This window comes from Sceloporus occidentalis, unplaced genomic scaffold (assembly GCF_023333645.1).
Source record: "Sceloporus occidentalis isolate IW3139 unplaced genomic scaffold, rSceOcc1.0.p SCAF_1, whole genome shotgun sequence".
Lineage (NCBI taxonomy): Eukaryota > Metazoa > Chordata > Lepidosauria > Squamata > Phrynosomatidae > Sceloporus > Sceloporus occidentalis.
The window spans coordinates 4,870,016-4,885,922 of record NW_028316981.1 but is presented as its reverse complement, the minus strand read 5'-3'; the positions used below and the strand labels follow the sequence as shown (position 1 = coordinate 4,885,922).

Sequence of the window (15,907 nt, the reverse complement as noted above, 5' to 3'; positions counted from 1 at the left end):
ATCCATTAAAAAGAATGCAACTCAAGAGTCAGGGCAACTAAGCTGAATTGACTGTGGTGGGGCAACTCCAGATAAGACTGATGTAGCATTTAATCGTATGTTTTTCTTTCACTGTCCTCATTGTTTTTGTTCTCTTGCAAGTCTTATCACATACCCTTAAACATTTTACAGATGAAAACCAGGACATGTTTGGTAAGGTATTGCACTTAGGGCGGAAAAATAAAATGCACAGATATAGGATGGGTGACACCTGGCTGAATGAAACTACGTGTGAAAGGGATCTAGGAGTCCAAGTAGACCACAAGTTGAACATGAGTGAACAGTGTGATGCGGCAGCTAAAAAGGCCAATGCTATTTTAGGCTGCATCAATAGAAGTATAGTGTCTAGATCAAGAGAAGTAATAGTGCCACTGTATTCTGCTTTGGTCAGGCCCCACCTAGAATATTGTGTCTAGTTCTGGGCGCCACAATTCAGAAAGGACATTGAGAAACTGGAGCGTGTCCAAAGGAGGGCGACAAAAATGGTGAAGGGTCTGGAGACCATGCCCTATGAGGAACGACTTAGGGAGCTGGGGATGTTTAGCCTGGAGAAAAGAAGGTTAAGAGGTGATATGATAGCCCTGTTTAAATATTTGAAAGGATGTCATATTGAGGAGGGAGCAAGCTTGTTTTCTGCTGCTCCAGAGAACAGGACCCGGAACAATGGATGCAAGCTACAGGAAAAGAGATTCCACCTGAACTTCCTGACAGTAAGGGCTGTTCGGCAGTGGAATGCACTTCCTCGGAAGGTGATAGAGTCTCCTTCCTTGGAGGTCTTTAAACAGAGGCTGGATGGCCATCTGTCAGGGATGCTTTGATTTGGATTTCCTGCATGGCAGGGGGTTGGACTGGATGGCCCTAGTGGTCTCTTCCAACTCTACGATTCTATGATTCTATGATTCTATGATTCTATAAGCAATATCAGAGGTATGATCAATACGGCACAAATTATTAATAGGAAGAACACACAACCTGTTAGAAGTTGCAGCAGTTTGCTTTTGCCTGAGCCTCACGGGAAGGGAAAGAGTTCACCATTTCCTTTTTTCCTCTCCTCTGTTGGGTTAATTAATTAAACTCCTTTTGCACTCTGCCCTTTGCAACAATGGAAGTAAAGCTGAGGACAAAGGAGGAAATGGGAAGAGGACATTTCAAAAGCCGCTGGAAAAGAAGATGGATAATCAAGACTGGTCCTGAAAAATCGGACAAATGGGGGGATACACTGTTGGAACAGTCTGAATAGGTGAACAGTATCTTTGGGTTGGTAGAATCACTAGGTGCTCATAGCAAGAATTGTCCTGCTGTTGGCAACTTCCTATACTTATTTTGCTCCCCCCCCCCCTCACACAATATTCAGTTTTAAACTATTTTTTACCCGACGTGATGCCATCATTTAAGGAGAAGAGACCAAGGACAAGTCCAGCATGGGGTCTCTCCCCTCCCATTTCCCAAAATCCAGCAATCAGGAGGTATGGGAGTGATCCACCCTTGTGAAGATGAAGGTGGAGCTACCCAAGAGTAGAAATTTTGTTGTCCCTTGCCAAGTGGCTATTTGACTCAACTTCAAATTGGAGGACGAGAACATACCAATAAGGTAAGAGGAGAATGGCTGTGGCCAATGTAACTTTGGAAAGCTTAGGCCAAAGAGGATACTTCACAGCTATTGTCCAGGGGTTTCAGATTGCCTCAACCCTAAATGGAGATTCTGGGGATCAAACCAGCAATCTTCTATATACAAAGCAGGCATTCATATCCTAGAGTTGGAAGAGACCCCAAGGGCCATCAAGTCCAACCCCATGCCACACAGGAAGACACCATCAAAACACTCCCAACAGATGGCCATCCAGCCTCTGTTTAAAAACCTCCAAAGATGGAGACTCCCCACTTTCCAAGGCAGAGCATTCCACTGTCCAACAGCACTTACTGCCAGGAAGCAATTCTGTCACTGGCTAATGTTATTGATGATTGCCCACAGAAAGATTCCTCAAGTTCCAAATAGTACCCACAAATGTCTCTCTTAGCTGTTGTTAAAGACAAATTGGTGTTTTGTGTGAAAGTGCACAGACCAATGAAATGCAACTCAATTTCTGAGAGAGGGAGGCTAGGGGGACAAAATATTGTCCCCCTCCTGGACCGGCTACTGCCACCAACTTGTCTGCCAGAGCTGAGGCTGTAAGGTGAGAAGAAGACAGCCTTTGGGTGGATGCCCAGGAAAGGGATTGTCCTTCTCAGCCGCATGATAGCTATGCCACTTCAGGCCAATTTTACAGCTTTGGCTGCATCTACCTGGCAGAACTTATGTACAGTTAGCCCTCCTTATCAATGGATTTTTTATCTACGGATTCAAATATCCATGGTTTGAAAATACTGAAAAAAAGCATAAATTCCAAATAGCAATCCTTGATTTTCTGTTTTATATAAGGGATGCCGTTTTGCTCTAACATTATATGTAATGGGACTTAAGCATCCATGAATTTTGTTATCCACGAGGGATCCTGGAACCAAACTGCAGCAGATAGCAAGGGCCCACTGTATTTTGAAACTGCTATATCTGTCATGGCTCCAGGGATACCAAAACCCGCAGATGCTTGAGTTCTGTTGTCCCCAATGTGTGTGTGTGTGCACATGGCTGCACCCCCATTAGGAACAATGGAATTTAAGTGGTGGCATATGCATGTGGCCACTCCACCATTAGAGATAGCCGCGTTGTCCTCAGTGGTGGTGCATGCTTGTGGCCGTGCTGCCATTAGAGACCACAGGACTTGTTGTCTCTAATGGCAGCTTGGCCACATGCATGTGCTGCCACTGGGGACAGTGGGAGCTATCTCTAATGGCAGTGCAGCCATGTGCATGCATCACCATGGGGGACAAAACAGCCTTGCTCTCCACGGATGGTTGAATCCATGGATGACAAGTGTGTGGATACTGAGGGCCGACTGTATTTTCACAGGGCTCAATTTTGTTTTCTGTCTAGGGGAGAAGTAGGCCATTTCCCCTATGATTTCCCCCCTCCCCCAACTGGGTGTCCTGGCTACTTGAGAAATGAGGGAGCATTTGTCAAAGGTGTGATGTCAGTATGGAGTTTATTACATGGGGCAAATCCCGTGCAAAAACAAGAGTTTAAATTGGAAAAAACCTACAAAAGCAGGTTGATTTTCACATGACGTCATTGTTAAACTAATGTTAATCCAAACGGAAAGTGGAGTGAAAGTAGACAAAAGCTGCTTCTTTTTACTACTGGAAAATCCTGAAAGTAAAAAGGAGTGGCTTTTGTTTATTTTACGTTCAGGTTTAAACACAGGTTTAGCAACGACATGTGTGAAAATCAACCTGCTTTTGTGTTTTCCCCCCCTACCTACCTTTTAAATCCCATTTTTTGCACGGGATTTCTCCCGTGTGATAAATTCCCATGAAAGAGTCTTAATAAAATGGTTTTTATGGCACGAAACTATAAGGTGTGATAAGGAAAGAGAATGTGGGACTCAGTGCTTAAAAAATCCTGTGTGGAGAGAATTTCCTATGACTACAGATAAAAAGTGTGTTTTCAACTGGCATTCTTCATCATAGGGACACTGCTGGGATTGTTTCAATGTTTGGTTAGAGTTTGGGAGGCTGTATAAAATGGCCCCTCAGATGTGGACAAAATGGCTGCCCTTTTCAGGGGAAAAAAGCAAAGAACAAAATGGCAGTGGGGAATTTCTTGGGAAATTGGGTTTGTGGGGAGGGGGGGAGAGAAGAGAGGAAGGTCTGAGAGATATGTTTATGCCACGCAATATTGGTAAAGTTAGCTAGTAATGGCATGTGAAGCAAGAGCTTTTGGCAATGTACCATGACCCAGCCCTGGGGTCAGTAAAAAAACCAAAGTCAATATTTAACTGCACTCAGTCACAAAATGTCTGTCCTTTTGAGGGAAAGAAGCAAAGTGTAAAATGGCGCCATGGAAGGATTACAGAATGGGTTTCATCAATACACAAAGGTTTGTGGGACCGAGGCATTATACGAGAGCTACATTTATGCCAAATAGGTCTACAAAGCCTGCTTATGGCCTGTGAGCCAGGAGTTCTGTTTTGTTTGGCAATATACTGTTTCTCAGTCTAGTGACTCAATAGATTTAGCCCACCCTTGGTTTGGGGCAGACTTCATGGTGCTCTCCAAATCAGTTAAACCACAAGTCCCATCATCCTAGCCAGCATGGCTTGCTCAGACACCCAAAACTCCAGAGTTTCTACTTAATACAGTCAGTCCTTCATATCCACAGATTCTAACATCCACAGTCTGAAAATATTTTCAAAATAGACTCCAAAAACAAAACAAAAAAAAGCAAACCTTGAGTTTGCCATTTTATACAAGGGACACCATCTTACTGTGCCATTGTATTTAATGGGACTTGAGTATCCATGGATTTTGTTATCCATGGGAAGTCCTGGAACCAAACCTCAGTGGACATCAGGGGCCCACCATAATATTTATTTGTTGTATTTATTTTAAATATAAATGCAGAATAAAATACAAAGCAATTAAAAGAATTCCTTATCTTACTTAGACTAATAGAATGAATAGAACAGACTAATAGAATCATAGACTAATAGAATTGGAATGAAATGGGCATCAGGATCATTTTACAGGAACATAATGTAGTTGTCATTTTTTACATCAAATCCCAATCTGCCATTCTTGTGTGTGTGTGTTTGTGTGTGTGTTCTTTAAAGTAACTAAAAATGTTAAAAGAAAATGCAAGACAAGGTACTTTTAGTAAAATCTTGGGGGGATTTGGGGAGCTGTAGTCCAAAATATAGAGACAGATCTAGTGTTGGCGCACCGATATAAAGGCACTGAACACCAGAGTGGGAAAGACCATCCTTAGTGCCACCTAGATTAGTACAGTGCAGCCTTGCCTTACACGGGGGTCTGTTCCGTGTAAGGCACACAAAGCATTCCCTGCTTTGCAGCGTGGCTTCCGCATAAAGTGGAAGCCGCGTATGGCTCACCCGTGTATGGAGCAGGCGCTCTGTACTCTATATACCAGGGGTAGGCAACCTGTGGCCCACGGGCCGGATGCGGCCCGGCGAGGCCTTGGGACCGGCCCCAGCCCAGTCCTGCCGCCGATTGCCGCCGGGGCCTTTGGCCTCTCGCGCGCAGGGGCAATTGTCTATAGAAGCCTCAGAAACATGCATTTATATTAACATATTTTAAAAAATCAGCAAATTATTTCACGTGTCCTCCAGTTTTTTTTAAAAAAAGTGTCCACCATTTGAAAATTTTGTCCTACATTTGTCCCGGTTTATTTATTTAATTTTTTTAAAAAAATATTTATTTTTTAGCTTCGGCCCCCCAGTTGTCTGAGGGACAGCAACCCGGCCCCCGGCTCAAAAAGGTTGCCTACCCCTGCTATATACGCATGTATAAGACTAGAAATTTTAGTCAAAAATTTGACCCACAAAACCTGAGTCCACTTATTTACAGGTCAATGTAAGTATTGTACTTTAACTTTTATTCAAAAAGGAACCATCCCCTGGTGAACGGCAAGAACATAATCTGTCCTGGAAGCACTGACCCACCTCTACTCTATCATCCATCCAGGCATTAGTGTGAGCACAAACAATTATGCTTCCTGGAATTTTGTAACTTCTTTTGCATTGCTTTTTTGTTGTTGCATGCCCCTAAGTTTTACCCTCGACTTATCCAGGGGTCATATCAAAATCCATAATTTTGGTCCGAAAACCTGGCCTCGACTTATACATGAGGTCGACTTATAGTTGAGTATATACAGTACTTATTAGGTCTACATTTAAGGGGGCTGAGAAGGATTATCTTCATACCATCTAGAGTAATATTGACCTGCAGACAACTCTTCCCAGGTGATATCTAGGATAGATTTAGAATACTATATAAATTTGATTTTTCATATCGCATTGTTGCAGTTACATTGTATGGTCCACCCCCTTCTTTTATTCACATCTTGCAAGTTGGTAGGTGGGAGAGGTACAAATCTGGGAGCAGGAATGGAAAGAATATTTCAAAAGGTTCAAAAGATAGTAAAAAAAGAGGAGGGAGCTTCAAGGGTCAGGAACTGTGGACAGGAGGATCCTAGATGAGTGAGAATGCTCAGAGTTCAGGATATACTTTGCAGCAAAATGCATATTTTTTTTTATGCAGAAAGAGTTAGGTTATTCCAGCATTAAAAAAATGTTGTTTCTTGCACACACACACACACCATGCGTTTTTTTTGCCAGACTATGAATAGTTGTCAAAATCAGTAGATTCTCAATGATTTTCTTTCAGCAGGGATAAAAATGGTAAAATTATTCATTATTGCTGAAAAAACAATGTATGGCTATATGGGAGAGAACGTGGCTCACAAATTACACTGCAAAATTATTTGTGAATTTCATGAGCAAATCTTACTCTGCTGCTCCTTCCTTATTGGTGCAGTTCAGAGGTGTAAAAATGCATGTTAACTATTTCTTTATCAGGCCACAGAGAAATCTTTGCTGCACCCTCAAGAAGCAGCTAAAGAAGTATCAAGATGTTAACATTATTTTTTTTCTTCCACAGGAAAACCTGAGGCCCTTGGCTACGCCTTGTAGTGAAAATGTCAAATGCAGTGGCATTCAAAACCATTTCAATAAAAATCCTTTCAGGTGCGTATCCAAAGATGCTGTATTGAAAAGTCTGCAAGGACAAGGCAGGTAAACCACCCAGGAGTTTTGTTACAGTCTGCTAGGAAATTGATACCCCCCCCCCATCTAAAGGCTTTCTGTATTTCACAAAGTCTCAGTCAGATAATGAAAGGATGGGATTCATTATGTGATGCTGACTTACATGCCAGGGTCACATGTATTTAATTTAGATTAAAACTAGGGCCATTGTGGTGTAGTGGTTTGACTCTGAAGAGCAGAGTTGGATACCTCCCTCGGCCATGGAAAACCACATCAGGCAAGTGAAGTCCCACTCTCTCACTCAGCCTCAAAGGTAGGCAAAGGCAAATCCTCTCTGAACAAGTCTTGCCCCAAACCCTCATGATAAGTTCACCTTAGGGTTGTCATAAGTTGCAAAGAACTTGAAGGCACACAATAACAAAAACTAGAAAATTTTTACTACCCCACTGAAATGGAAGCCATCACTTGTCATCCATGGCAAGTGTATGGAATTCTTTCAACCTCTCAGTTTCAGAAAAATTCTTGGGAGGGCAGTATTCTGGAGTTGTGTGGCTTCAAGTTGTTTTCAACTTATGGTGACCCTAAGGGTGACCTTGTGACAGAATTTTCTTTGCATGTTTTGTTCAGAAGGGGCTAGTCATGGATTTCCTCTGAGGACATTACCACGCAAGCCCCCCACATTAGTTATGAAAATGGAAACAAAAAGGTTTGAGAGCAGCCATTATTACATGTTTCTGTAATAGTTTCTGGGCTGTTTCTGGCATCATGCTCTCTTATGCAGTTCCCCAGAATTCTCCCTCTCTGCCCTATACCTTAGGGCAGGGGTAGGCAACTTTTTTGACCCAGGGGCCGGGTTGCTGTCCCTCAGACAACTCGGGGGGCCGAAGCCAAAAAATAAATAAATAATTTTTAAAAAAATAAATAAATATACCGGGACAAATGTAGGACAAAAATTTAAAATGGAGGACACTTTTAAATGAAAGAAAAATGGAGGACACACAAAAAAATCTGCTGATTTTTAAAAAAATATTAATATAAATGCATGTTCCTGAGGCTTCTATAGACAATTACCCCCCTTGCTCCCCCTTGTCCGCCACTTGCCCCTCCTTGCTCCTCCCTGCCCCCCTTGCCCGCCGCTTGCCCCCGCTTGCTCCTCCCTGCCCCCCTTGCCCGCCGCTTGCCCCCGCTTGCTCCTCCTTGCCCCCCTTGCCCGCCGCTTGCCCCCGCTTGCTCCTCCTTGCCCCCTTGGCCCGCTGCTTGCCCCCACTTGCTCCTCCTTGCCCCCCTTGCCCGCCACTTGCCCCCGCTTACTTCTCCTTGCCCCCTTGCCCGCTGCTTGCCCCTGCTTGCTCCTCCTTGCCCCCCTTGCCCGGCGCGCAAAGGCTCTGCGCGCTTGCATGGGAGGCCAAAGGCCACGGCGGCAATCTGCGGCAGGGCTGGCCTAGGGCCGGTCCCTAGGCCTCAGTGGGCCGCATGCGGCCCATGGGCCATAGGTTGCCGACTCCTGCCTTAGGGGCTATACAGACCGCCCCTTACTGGCCGGACCAGTGCCATGGCAACTGCATGCCATGGCACCGATCTAGCCTCTGTAGAGCACAAAAAAGAGCTGGAAAAACCAGTTCCTTTTTGTGCCCTCAAAGGGGCACCATAGCCAACACCGCGCAGCATGATGCACTGCACAATTTGGAACCAGTGGCAGATGTATCATGGCACATTAATACTGTCTTAAGGGGGGGAGGGATAAAGTGTTTTTAATTGTGATATTTTATATTTTACTGTTGTTAACCGCCCGGATTGGTTTGCCAGAGGGCGGTATACAAATAAATATTATTATTATTATTATTATTATTATTATGCCAAAATGGTGACCTGCCGGCGGGGTCACAGCGTCTAGTGTGTGGACCCTGCACCGTGGCTTCACCCACAGGCCAGCTCTTTTCTCCGGTCTGGACAGGGCCCTACTTAGCCTGCCTTTTTTGCAGTAGGAGTTGCTACTTCTTCTTCTTCCTCTTCTTGCAATTCCAATGTTATTCTAATGCAATTTAGGTAAAAAGAAAAGAAATAGAAAAAATAAAATAAATCAACTTGCTTGGGAATAGGGAGAGGAAGGTGGGACAGGAGACAGTGATACCATGTGACTGCCAATATTGGAACTGCTGAGGTAGCAACATTTCACACCTGAAGACTAATGGGACTCCAGCATGATTGGGAGCTTATTGATAGGTTTCTCTTGTCAATGAAAAAGGATGCTCTAACTACACTTAGGAGACACAGCAGCAATGGGTCAGAGGCGATATCATGCAACAGGTGTCACAAAGGTGCTATTTTCTGACTTTCACTGTGTTTTACAGGCTACATGTGATAATATCCAGAGTGACTTGCCCAAGATTACCCAGTGGGCTTTCCATGGCTGAGTGAGAACTCAAACTCTAGTCTCTCAGCATCATAATACAACACTCAAATTACCACACTAACATGGCTGTGAACATTCTGGAGTGGATGCGGCTGCTCCAAAAGAACCAGTAGGTTTTTAGATAAAAACTGTATTTCTGCCAGTAACTAAAGCCTTCGGAGGAGCATTTGAATCACTTTGAAAGTAATGATTAAGAGCTAGTGTGATGTAGTAGTTTGAGTGTTCAACTAGAACTCCAGGAGACTAGGGCTTCAATCCGATTGGCCTTGGAAACCCACTTGGTGACCTTGAAATAGACTCATTCTCTCAGTCTAAGAGATAGACAATGGGAAATCTCTGAATAAATTTTGGCAAGAAACTCAACTGAAAGAGTTGCCATAAATCAGAGTCAACTTGAAGGCACATCACCAAAAACAATGAGCATTCATACCATACCCTCCAACATTTCACCAATGAAAACTAGGACACATATGGACAATCAACATCAGAGGGTGGTCAAGATGGCAAAAGTTATGAATGAGGAAGAACACACAAGTGAAGACAAGCTGCAGCAGTTTGCTTTTGGCTGGGGGAAAAGGGAAAGATTCAGCTCCCTTCTCTCCTCTCACTCCTCCTGAGTGAACTGAGTTCAAAATGCTTTTGCACTTTGAGCTAAGGAGATTATCGCATGGACAAATGCTGCTGCAATAGACTCAGGATTGTAAAAACGAAACCAGATTGTATCACAGTTGCTGGCAGTCAGGCAAGTGCAACTTGTCTGCATCCTGGGCTTCAGCCATGCTTATCCAGCTGATTTTCAAAAAGTAGAGTGCCATTTTTGAAAAGCCATGGAATAAGCACGGCTGAGGTCTGGGATACAGACAGGTTGCACTTGGCCAACCACTGGCGTGTGTGATCAAATCTGGTTTGGTCTTTACAATCCCAAATCCATCATGGCAGCATTTGTCCATGCAATAATCTCTTAAATTTGCAGCAATTGAAGTAAATTGAGAAGAAAGCAGGAAAGTGGGAGGAGAAATTTTAAAAAGAGTTGGAACAGTAGGATGACAGAGAATAAATTGAGACTGTACCTTCCAAATCAAGACAGATGTGCCACACTGTGTTGAGGTGTGAATGTGGTTTTCAGTATATCTGCCAGACCTCAAGATACTCTTTGAAATCAGAAAGCAGAACCTTGACAGCTCAAGATGAAGGGTTTATTTACAGATGATAAGGAATCTCTATTTACAGATGCAGGACAGAGTTCTAGGATGAAAGCAAACACTCTCTTCTTCCTAAGCAGCTCTCAGCAGCACATAGCTATACAAGAACTCTTGGGGACACTCACTAACAAACACAAACTGCACCGACTCTCCAAGACTCCACAACTACAATGACCCGTAATTTGTTTACATTAGATTCAACCCTATATATACTTGGCTGATGCAACCATCCAGTACATGGCATTAGGCATTACATAATACATACAGAGTCATGGGTTCAGTCCAATACACAATTTGGTGTCTGCCCCCTTCATGGACATTTATAAGATGTCTTGGCTTCTTACACAATTCACACACACATCAAGATTGTGCAGTTCTGCTGATATAATTTCACATTATATTATGGTGACAAGATGGGGGGGGAATGTCATAATCCTTATTGCTTTCTCTTTGCAGGTGTCCTTGAAGTTGCAGGTGCAAGTGTCTCTGCATCCACCTTTGCTGTTCCGTTGCTATGTGGTGCTGTTATAGTTGCAGGTGCTGCATACATTGTGCACAGAGTCCACAAGAATGACAAGAGTAAGTCAATTGCCATTGGTGCTGAAACTGTTATAAAGATCCAGCAAGTGATACTGGACCAACAGAATTAGACTAAATATGTCCTTCCACTTTCAGGACTGGGACTTTCAGGAGATGGGGTAGACTCCAGCCTTTTTGTTTAGCTCAGAGATTGTCAGTCTTTGGCTTCCACAATCCTTTAGCACTAGGCATGTTGGTATATGCACCAACCACAGAGGCAGAGCAGCAAGAAATTGATAGATTCTATGAAGGAGTACAGGAAGAAAATTGACAGCACACCAACACAGGATGTCAAGCTGATAATTGGAGATTGGAATGCAAAAGTTGGAAGCAAAGAAGAATAAAAAACAGTAGGCAGATTAAGATTAGGGAAAAGAAATGGAGTAGGTGAGCGTCTGATAGATTTTTGTGAAGCCAACAACCTATTCATTGCTAACACATTTTTCATACAACCAGAAAGAAAGCTATACACATGGACATCACCAAATGGCCAACACAAAAACCAAATGGATTATATAATTGGATGTAAGAGATGGACAACAACAAGGACTAAATAATTAGTTTACAACATGCTGGAACATGTTGAAGAAGAAAATAGAAGGATGCCGATGTCAATTATCTTATGTATATATGCTTGTTAAGTCTGTAATTTTGTTTATTTGTTTGTCCTCTTTTTCTATGTTCTTATCAGTGTTATATTTATTCTAAATTTATTATATTTCGAGATGGTGAAGCTCCATACTGGTAGCCAAAACTAGACCAGGGGCTTACTGTGGTACAGATCATGATTTACTCATATCAAAAATAAGAGTAAAAATAAGAAAACAAAACCAGTCATCACACCAAAATATGATCTAAACAACATCTCATCAGAATTTATCAACAATATAAGGAACAGATTTGTGCTACTTAGCATAATGGATCAAGAACCAGAACAACTATGGTCTAAAGTCAGGGACATAATAAATGCAGAATGCAGACAGACAATTTCAAGAGCAAAAAAGAAAGAGAAGAAATTATGGATGACAGATAAAATGCTACAAACAATAAAGGAAAGAAAGGAAGCAAAACAAAAAGGGGATAGGAACAAACTAAGAACCATGAATGCAACAGTACAACAACTAGTGCGAAAATATAAAGAAAACCACTACAATGGCCAGTGAAGAGAAATAGAAGACAATCTCAAAAGAGGAAGAACAAGAGACCTATTCCACAAGATCTGGGAAATCAAAGGACTGTTCAAACCAAGGACCAGGATGTTCTATGATGATAAAAACAACTTAATTCAAGACCAGGAAGGAATAAGAAGACGTTGGATGCAATACATAGAAGAATTATATAAAAGAGATGACAAAATGAAGCACACATGGGGCAAAGAGCCATATGAAGATGAAACCCAAATTCTAAAAAGGGAGGTGGAAACTACAATAAGAGAAATGGCAAAAAAAAACAAATTGCTAGGAACAGAAGATATTTCAGTCGAAATGCTGCAATCCACATTGACAGAGTCAACTGTAGTGCTAACCAACATAAGTCAACAAGTATGGAAAACAAAATGATGGCCAACAGATTAGGAATGATCAATATATATCTCTATCCACAAAAAGGTAGACACCAAAGACTGCAGCAAATATAGGACCATAGTACAAATCTCCCATGCAACCAAAACCATGCTCAAAATCCTGTAATTGTCAGTACCAATCAGCTCTGTTCCAAGGACTCAGACAATAGTCTTGGTGAAAGAACAAAAGACTTTATTGCAGACCAAGGACAATAGTGATCAGCCAGTGTTTTGGTTGGTACTAACCTTCCCTGCCCCTTGTCACTATATATATAAGGACTGGAGTTACCTAGCCCTGCCTGTTTGCAATGTAACATTTTGACTTCTGCCTGATAACTGCACTGTAACCTTTTGATTTGATTTGACTCCAACCATACATGGAGAGAGAAATCCCAGAGGTCCAATCAGGATTCAAGAAAGGAAGAGGCATTAGGCACCACATTGCAAATGTACAATGGATAATGAAGCTTACCAGGGAATCCCAAAAGAAAATCGGCATGTGCTTTATAGACTATAGCAAAGCCCTTGACTGCATAGATCATGAAAAACATTGGATAGCACTTAAAGTCATGGGAGTGTCAACACATCTGATGGTCCTGATAAAGGATCTGTACTCAGAACAAGAAGCTACTGTCAGAACAGAACACGGAGAAACAGAATGGTTCCCAATTGGCAAAGGGTCAGGCAAGGGTGCATCATATCACCCTATCTGTTCAACTTATATGCAGAACATATTGTAAGAAAAGCAGGCTTGGAGAAAAAAGAATGAGGAGTGAAAATAGGAGGAAGGAATATCAACAATCTATGATATGCAGATGACACCATAATACTAGCAGAAAACCTCCCAGACCTGGAAGAACTACTAAGAAAGATCAAGGAAGAAAGTGCAAAGGCAGGCCTATTATTGAACATAAAGAAAATCAAAAAAATCAAAATGACCTTAATAGATTAGAAAGTTGGGCCAAAGCTAACAAAATTAATTTCAACATGGAGAAATGTAAGGTACTGCACTTAGGGCAGAAAAATGAAATGCACAGATATAGGATGGGGGACACCTGGCTGAATGAAACTAAGTGTGAAAGGGATCTGGGAGTCCAAGTAGACCACAAGTTGAACACTAGTCAACAGTGCGATGCAGCAGCTAACAAGGCCAATGCAATTTTAGGCTGCATCAATAGAAGTATAGTGTCTAGATCAAGGGAAGTAATAGTGCCACTCTATTCTGCTCTGGTCAGGCCCCACCTGGAATACTGTGTCCAGTTCTGGGCGCCACAATTCAAAAAGGACATTGAGAAACTGGAACATGTCCAAAAGAGAGCGACTAAAATGGTAAAGGGTCTGGAAACCATGCCCTATGAGGAATGCCTTAGGGAGCTGTGGATGTTTAGCCTGGAGAAAAGAAGGTTAAGAGGTGATATGATAGCTCTGTTTAAATATTTGAAAGGATGTCATATTGAGGAGGGAGCAAGTTTGTTTTCTGATACTCCAGAGACAAGAACATGGAACAATGGATGCAAGCTACAGGAAAAGAGATTCCACCTCAACATTAGGAGGACCTTCCTGACAGTAAGGGCTGTTTGACAGTAGAACAAACTCTCTAGGAGGGTAGTGGAGTCTCCTTCCTTGGAGGTCTTTAAGCAGAGGCTGGATGGCCATCTGTCGGGTATGCTTTGATTGAGAGTTCCTGCATGGCAGGGGTTGGACTGAATGGCCCTTGGGATCTCTTCCAACTCAATGATTCTATGAATTCTATTTCTTGCAGAAGTAAGTCTACTTACAAAGATTTTTGTCCCCAGTAATTCAGAACACTGTAAAAAGACATTTAAAACATATTAAAGTTGATAAAAAATATAGCACACCCCACTGAATCACTCTTCTGACACAACCCAAAGCCTGTCTAAATAAAATAGGTTTTTGACTGTTAATGGAAAGAGAACAAAGACGGACCCAACTGGGCATCCCATGGGAGGGATTGCCATAGCCTGAGAGCAGCCACCAAGAAGGCCTTCTGTCATGTCCTTTTGAAACATCCCTGTGATGATGGTAGGACACAGAGAAGGCCCACCCCTGAAGATCTTAAAACTTGGGCAGGCTCATATTGGTCTTTCACATAAATGGGCTGCAGCCTCCCCACATCCTGCTTAATCTCATAACAGAAGTAAACTTGCTTTTCAAAGTAGAAATGGATTTTGAACCACTTCCGATTTTTGTTCCACTCCACACTCTTGATTTTCTGGCATTCCTAAGGGATCTTACAAATCTGCAGGAATTAGAATTGGGCAGTTCTGTAATGTTTGTATCTTTCTTTCTTTCTTTCTTTCTTTCTTTCTTTCTTTCCTGGAAAAGTGCAGCTTCAGGAATTTGTGGATTGAGGTCCACAAAAAGACATTTTCCCCACCCCACCCTATTAATAGAATATAGAGCTCAACCACTTAAATTCAGACTTAACTGACTCTAAATCACTCCTTCATTCTCTGTTGTTTGTTTGCTTGCTTTTCAGAGTATTACTGAACAGCCCATGGCACATGATGGGATGACATCTGACACGAACAAGATCAGAATCCTAATACCACATTGCTTTCAATGAGCTGTCCTGTTTTAATCACCAGGATTTGTCACGCTGATTAAATTTGCCCATAGTTTGTAATTCTGGTGTGTATAATGAGCTCTATTTTTGATTTTATGACAACATAGGCTATTGGTAATTAAAGCTGAGACTGATTATGAGTTTGTTTTTCCCTCCTGTGCACATGTGTTCTGCAGAGTTGACACAATGAGGCATCTAGTTTCTATCACACAGAGAATCGAGTTGATATATATATTCACTTCTTGAGATCTGAAATCTTATGGGAATCCCATAAACCTGGGAAAATCTCACAACAGCTATGAGATGATGTCACAATAAATGATGTCTGTGCTGCAGATGTATTCAAAATGTGTACAACAGATGCAGAGTAATATCTTGCTTTGGGGGGGGCTGTATGTCAAATGATGCGTATCCACATAATTACGCTTATGTTGCCGTGTTTTCCATTTTGTTATCATCACATTCTTCTTTATAAATTTGTTTCTTTTCAAATGACATGGATGTCATGAAAGTAAATGGATTTTATTCATTTGAGATGGATCCCATCTCATATATGCTATATAATATGCTATACTGGCATTGTTACAAACCGCTATCATGGCTCACAAAGTGCAAACAAAAAGGGGACAAAAATGACACTATACCAAGAGGAGGAGGGAGGATCTACAGGTAGGCAGAAAGAGGTCAGGTGAGATGAAATGTATTGTTCCTGCACAGAAAAGCCCTCCCTCTCTAGGTAATACCTGGCAATGCGGATGGAGGTCTTGTCACACTGCCTTTCCCCCTTTTGTCTTATTCCATAGGTTAGGGCAATGTCAGGTCTTTTTCATGTCTCCTATGTAATCTTGGGGTTTGTAGTTTCATGAGTCA

The 15,907-nt window shown here is 42.2% G+C and overlaps 1 long non-coding RNA gene across 1 annotated transcript; it reads left to right on the top strand.

Annotated features, from left to right (window-relative positions):
• The first annotated feature begins 6,523 nt into the window (after positions 1–6,523).
• Positions 6,524–15,438, top strand: LOC149320447 (uncharacterized). Its single transcript, XR_016278851.1, has 3 exons — positions 6,524–6,677; positions 10,767–10,889; positions 14,951–15,438. It is a non-coding gene; the product is annotated as an uncharacterized LOC149320447 (long non-coding RNA).
• Positions 15,439–15,907: the final 469 nt, after the last annotated feature.